A 7,533-nucleotide genomic window follows, 5' to 3' on the forward strand; every position below is an offset into this window, starting at 1 on the left:
CTTCTTTTTTAACATGGGCTTTTACTGCTGTAAATTTTCCTCTGAGCACTGTCTTTGCTGCATCCCATAGGTTTTATTATGTTGTGCTGTTATTTTCATTCTTATCTAAGTATTTTTTAATTTATCTTGTGATTTAATTTCTCACCCATTGGCCATTTAAGCGTGTGTTGTTTAATTTCTACATATTCATGATTTTCTCAATTTTCCTTATTATTAATTTTTAGCCCATTCCATTGTTATCAGAGAAAAAGCTTTGTGTGATTTCAGTTTTTTGTTTGTTTGTTTGTTTGTTTGTTTGTTTTTTTATTTACTGAGACTTGTTTTGTGGCTTAACATATGGTCTATGCTGGAAAATGTTCCATGTGCACCTGAGAAGAATGTGCATTTTGTGCTTGTTGGGGAAGTTGTCTATATATGTCTGTTAGGAATAGTTGGTTTATAGTGTTGTTCAAGTGCTCTATTTCTTTATTGATTTTTTTGTCTAGATGTTCTATCCTTTATTAAAAATGAGCTATTGAAATCCACAACCATTATTGTTGAACTGCCTATTTCTCCCTTCAAATCTGTCAATATTTGCTTTGTATATTTGGGGGGCTTTGTTGGTGAATGTGTATGTTTATGATTGTTGTATCTTTCTGATGAATCAAACCTTTTATAATATATAGTTTCTTTCTTTGTCTTTGTAAGAGTTTTTGACTTAAAGTCTATTTTGTCTGATATTACTTTAACCACTCTAGCTCTCTTTTGTTCACTGCATAGAATATATCTTCCAGTAGCTATTTTTATAACTTCCAAATGCATAGTGATAAATATAATCAAACTATTTATTTATTCATACATTGATTCATTCATTCAATATTAATTGACTACCTACTATCTATAAATTGTAGAGTCTGTACTTAAGTACCCTTCATTTTATTATGATTTTTCAGTAACACAAAATTGTGTTTTCACTGTGGTCTTTCACATAAGAAAGAAAATTTTTATTAAAATGTTTTCAATCATTGATGTTAATGTTTATTAAAATGTTTTCAACCATTTTTATTAAAATATAACTTATACACAACAAACCACCCATTTTAAATGTATGGTTTGATTAATAAATAAATATTGATATATGCTCATGTAAACACATCACAATCAAATATAGAACACTTCCATGTCTTTAAAATGTCTTCATAAGCCCCTCAACCCTAGTCCCAGGCAATCGTTTCTCTGCTTTTTCTCTAACTAATCTAACTATAGGTTAAATTGTCTTTTCTATAATTTCAGAAAAATGTAGTACTTTTTCTTTTATAGCAATGTTCTTTTGTTTCTCAAAATGTTTTTGAAATTCAAACGTATTGCATATATGTATAGTTCATTCATTTTGATTGCTAAGTAGTTTTCCATTGTGCAAATATGTAATTTATCCATTCAACTTCTTATGAACACTTTGGTTGCTTGCAGCTTAGGGTTATTATGAATAAAGCTACTATGTATATTTGCTTATATGGTTTTTGTAAGCAAATATTTTTATTTCTCTTGAGTAAATGTCTAGAAGTAAAATTTTGAGTCATATCATATGTATAACCATTTAAGAAGCTGCCAAAGTTTTCCAAAGTAATCACTTTACATTGTACCACTTTACACGCCTACCAGCAGTCTATGAGTGTCAGTTGCACCAGATCCTCCTCAACACTTGGTGTTGTAGCTATTATAATGAGGATATTGTGGTATCTCATTTTGATGTAATTGTCATTTCCTTGATGATTAATGACGTTAAGCACATTTTCATTTGCGTATCGGCGATTCACATGTCTTTTGTGAAAGATCTATTTAAGCATTTTTGCTTATGTTTTAATTAGGTTGTTTGTATTCTTATCATTAGGTTGTAAACATGTTTTACATATTCTGGGTACAAGTCCTGTGGATAAATATATTATAAATAGTTTCTCAGAATCTATGGTTTATAATTTCATTTTCTTAATGTTGTCTTCTGTATAACAAAAGATTTTAACTTAAAAGAAGTTTGATTTGTCAATTTTTCTTTTCTGCTTTGCTTCTGGAAAAATATTTGCTAGACCAAGGTTGCATAGATTTACTCCTTTGTTTTCTTCTAGAAGGTTTATATTTTAGCTTTTTCATTTAAGTATATGATATTTTTCAACTTACATTAACTCCTTTTGAGAATAGAATCTTTTCTGTAATTCAAGAAGCTTGAGAATGTCATTGACTCTCTGCTGGAAAATATAGCAATACCACTGAACACAAACATAACACATTTTTTTTTAGACAAGGCCATTGAAAGAAATGTGTCATGACTTTGTGAATTAAATAGGATACTATGTTTACTATAAAATATGCAACATCCCAGCTTTTAAGATTTAAATCTCAATAATGTTAAACAGATGCCACCTAAGCAGTACTGCATTTATATTCATGAACTTTTCTCTTATTCAAATGTGTCATTCTCAGCTCCCAAGTCTACTGCTGTGATTCAACATTGCGTAAATCAGGTAGGGATGCAAAGCCAGTACAACCTTTACAGAGGGAATTAAGCAATATTTAGCAAAATTATCGATGCATTTACCCTTGGACCAGCAAAACAATTTATAGGATTATATCCTAAAGAGGAAATGGCAAAAAACACAAAAAATCTTTGCATAAGATCATTTATTCCAGAACTATTATAATAGCAAGACTGGACATAACACAAAATCATCAGTTGAGGACTTTTTGAATAGACTATGATTCATCTGCATATTGGAATACTACACAGCTAGTAAAGAAATGGGGAATATATTCATATAATGTTAATGTTCTCCAAAATATAGCATTAAGAAAAAAAATAAAATTAAAAAGGCTAAAATCATGTTTACTATGTGCTCCTTTATTTAATAAAAGAAGTGAAAAATGTCAATAAAATTATATGTAATAAAAATATAAAATTATATAGTTTTGAAAATGAAGAATAAACCAAAAGATAAAAAAACAAAATAACAAAAGTTACCTTAGAGGATGCAATAGGTTAGAGGAATCAGGAATAGAAACCAGACTTCACAGAAAATATTTTATAAATATGATTTAGAATTATATAAATATTTTACATAAGTATAAGAAAAATCAAGACACTAAAAGCAGCTTCTAAGAACTCAATAAAAAATGAAAAGAAAATAATGAATCTAACAAGGTATATCAAGATAGTAAAAAATTTTTATAAATTACTGCTAGTTATTTCACGATTAATTCCCAGTAGGATAAGGCATAAAAACAAAACAAAACCTTACAAAGTAAATTCCAAAGTATTTTCAGTAATAATATTTTAGTAATAATGGCAGTATTGTTCTTAAACCACGTTTTATATATGTAGAAAAGCAAATAAATGAAAGACACAATTAAAACCTTACCATCATAAATACTTGCATTTTAATTAGAAATACCAGCATAAACTCATGATGGCATGTTTTCTTTTTTAATAAAAGTGCCAGTCTGTTTAATGAATCAGCTTAGATTTTTAAAATTTAATTTAATTTAATTTTTTAAGTGACAAATAATAATTGCCTATATTCATGGGATACATAGTGATGTTTTGATAATATAATGTGTAGTTATCAGATCAGGGTAGTTACCATATCCATCATCTCAAACATTTATCATTTCTTTGCATAAGGAACATTCAATATCCTCCTTTTAGCTATTTTAAACTATATAACATTGTCAACTATGGTCATTCTACAGTGATGTAGAATACTAGAACATATTTCTCCTATTTAGCTGTAATTTTGTATCCTTTAACAAATCTCTGCCTATCCCACCCACCTCCTACCCTTTCCAGTCTCTCTTGCATGCTTTGTGCTACTTTGTAGCACCAATAGCATCCTTAGAACCAGAATTGTATGCCTTCAGTAATGTTTCCCACTAAGGGGAAAAAAAAAGACTCTTGGAGAGATGGCTGACTTCAGGCCTGGGGCAGGTAATATACAAATGAGCCTGGAAAATCTGGTTATACCAGAAAGCAATAAAGTTATCAAAGGTTATTAAAGCCAGAAAAAAAGGACTTAGGAAGCAATTTGAAGAGACTCCTACTGGATAAAAATGAGACATTGGAGTATATTCTAATAATAAAACAAATGGATTGACACATAGCAAACCTCTTCAGATCCATCAGTTCATAATAATACAAAATCCTCACTGGTATTAGTCATCTATTACAAATAATCCTGTAAAATAAACCACTTCAAAATGCAATGGTTTTAACAAAAATCATGGATTCTTGCTCACGTGTTTCCTGGAGTTAAAGAGATTCTAGCTTGGGTTTGCCTGTTGCTTGACTCTAAGCAGCAGATGAGATCCAGACCACATTTCTGTCACCCTCCTTTGACAAGCAGCAGATCGACCAGACGTGTTCTTCTTAGAGTAATGACAGAAATACAAGAAAGCAAGCCCAACCATACCACCACATTTCAAGCTTCTTATTGCTTCATGTCTTCTAACATGCCTTTACCCAAGGTAAGTCTCATGACTGAGCACAAAGTCAAGAAAGAAACGAACACTCTGCTTTTACTAAAACGAACTGAAAAATAATATGGCTGATGCAGGTAAGATGAAGAATTAAGAACAATAATGCAATATTCCATAGGCACCTATGGGACCTTTTCTAGGGAACCAACTAATTTTCTGAAAAGTCAATAAATAAAAAGATATTTTAAAAAATATTTACCTTGTCTCCACAATAAAAACTCTGCATCAAGATACCCAAAGAGTTGATGGGAATGTATTTCTTCAACTAATAAATGAAGAAAGAATATCACCATTTTAGAATGATCTAGAATTAAAATATCATCATTCACCACTGCTTGATAAAAGCTGAGGTGAAAAGCTCATGGAGTCAGGATACTAATAAAAAATACCAGTTGTCATGAAACACTTGAGAGCCAACCTAAACAGACTCCCATTAGCCAAAGACGACAAAATTTGAGTATCAGTAAACATAATAGCAGGAATGGATCAAGATCCATTAAAGTATTTAAATGCATGATTCATAGAGATATTGAACCCAAACAAAATTCAAACAAGCAAAAATAACACATTGGTGACATTTGGATGATGAAAAGAAACCAACTCATTATTTTGAACAAAGGAAAATAAAGAAAAACAGGCATTTGTCCAGCCTTCCCTAAATGAGCTGTAACTTAGGGCAACCAAATAGTTGATAAGATAAATTTTCCTTCTTTGGAAGTATTTCAGTTAACAAATTAAGAAGGATTAAAAGAATTAGAACATTACCATTTTACAACTCTTAATCAATTAGTAGATTTATGAAATGATTATTAATTACTAACATTACCCAAAAGAGATGAACAGATTTTATGTATCTCTTAAATAAAATTCATAATGTCACCTATAAAGTGGTATTCTCCAAACCTTCTGATTGCAATCTAATCAAGTCCCTAGCTCTCATATCCTATTTATATGAGATGCAGGGGAGAGAGAAACATGTTACATTACACCATAGGATGCAACTTGCAAAACCAAACGTACGGAAAACTACAACACAGAAACTTCTCAGAACAAATGATATTATATATGAATTGATAATTGCCAACATTGAATGAGAGAACATGGAGTTTTTTTATTCTAGTTTTTTCTTTAAATAAAGTGGATAATTCAGGCTCAGGATATTTTGAAAACCAAGTGTGATTTAAACAGAGATAACAAGTCTTATTTGGGGAGTAGAGAACCCAACTTAACCTGTGAGCTGCCTGGGTAAAGATTGAGAGTGAAAGTGGCTAGTGGACATTTTCTAAGACACTTACTTACGCTCTAAGTATTATTCAGAGTGCCATCTAATATATCAGTGACATTCAGAAATTAAAGACAAAACTAGAATGTGTGCTAATTAGTTTCCATGATTAATAAGTTAATTTCTCATCCAGAGCAGTACCTAAAATTACTAGAATAGAAGAATGAACAATTGTTTCACAAGATCACCCTTGTGGGCTGAGCTCCAGGGTTTACACCTATAGTCCCAGCCGTTTGGAAGGGCATGGCGGGAGGATTGGTTGAGGCAAGGAGTTTGAGGCCAGCCTGCGCTACACAGGGAGACCCCATCTCTACAAAAATAAGAAAAATTAACAGGGTGTGGTGTCACATGCCTGTAGTCCCAGCTACTCAGGAGGCTGAGGCAAGAGGATCGCTTGAACCCAGGAGTTTGAGGCTGCAGTGAGCTAAAATCATGCCACTGCAACAGAGCAAGACCCTTTCTCAGGAAAACAAAAAGTCACCCTTGTGTTCATATTCATGAATTTTAGTCTAAATGTGTTCTTCTCATGTCTGCTCGTCAAACAACTTGTTTAACTTTCTAAATGACTTACTATGTCCTCATGAACAATTTTTTTAATAAGAAACTCTTATTGATGTGAGACAAGAAATCACCACCAACACTTAAATTAAGGAATTGAGATGGAGACATGGTGACTGTCTTCTGCTGCCATTTATATACCTTCAGTATTCATGAGTGACTGGCATTAGATAATATCATTTATTTTGTGCTGCAGACTTTTCTGAGCTAGAGCTATCCTCTTATTGCTTTTATGTTTTTAAGCCTCTTCAAGGGGGTAATCTGATAAGACTTTTAATAGAGCAAAGATAATATGGCTCCAAAAATGATGTGCCAGGGCTATTGTTAAGAAATATTTTATACAATTCAAAAGGCTAGAAGATAGGACTTTAAGTGTTCCCAACACAAAGAAATGATAAATGTTTGAGGTGATGGGTACCCTAATTACTTGGATTTGCTCATTACACATTGTATATCAATGTTTACAAACAGTATTGTATACGCATGTATGGAAATATCACTTTGTACCCCATAAACATGTACAATTCTTACATGCCAATGAAAAATAAAAGTAAAAAAGAAATATTTTATTATTGCTCTTGCCACTTTAACCACAGAGATTATGATTTGCAAATGAGACTTCTGAGTGGATGTAATATGAACCTGGTTTCTCCAAACTTGAATTTCACAGGAAAAGACATTATTTCTTTAATATGTTGCTTTGAAATAAGAGTATTTGTTGACTTTTGATTATGCTTTTAAACGAGGGCAATGTGAGGGTTAGGCATTAGATGTTAAATGTGTTGAATTGTATGTAAAATAGATTAGTAAAACTAAAATCTTCCATTTGGAAGAGATAAGGATTGAGAACACAAAGTCTATAAAAATCATTAGGTTGATGGATGAATCAATACATATATAAAGGGAGACAGAGACAGAGATAGGGAGGGAAGGAGAGATGATACAGAGCGTATAAATAAACTCATGATGGATGGCAGTGTGCTTATGGAACTTGCTGTCTTGTATTGAGAAGATTGGCGAAATTTAAATACTGCTGGTTTCAGGAAGAAAATGAATAAGTATCTGATGCTAGTACTCTAAGAATTAAGAATATGTCCTTCCTCTACCTCCTGTTAGGTTCATCTCCAGGAAAAGAGTGATGTCATCCAGAGCCAGATGGATTATTGTTCTATGTCTATGTGACAGCTCTC

This window comes from Eulemur rufifrons, chromosome 19 (assembly GCF_041146395.1).
Source record: "Eulemur rufifrons isolate Redbay chromosome 19, OSU_ERuf_1, whole genome shotgun sequence".
In the NCBI taxonomy this organism is placed as follows: domain Eukaryota; kingdom Metazoa; phylum Chordata; class Mammalia; order Primates; family Lemuridae; genus Eulemur; species Eulemur rufifrons.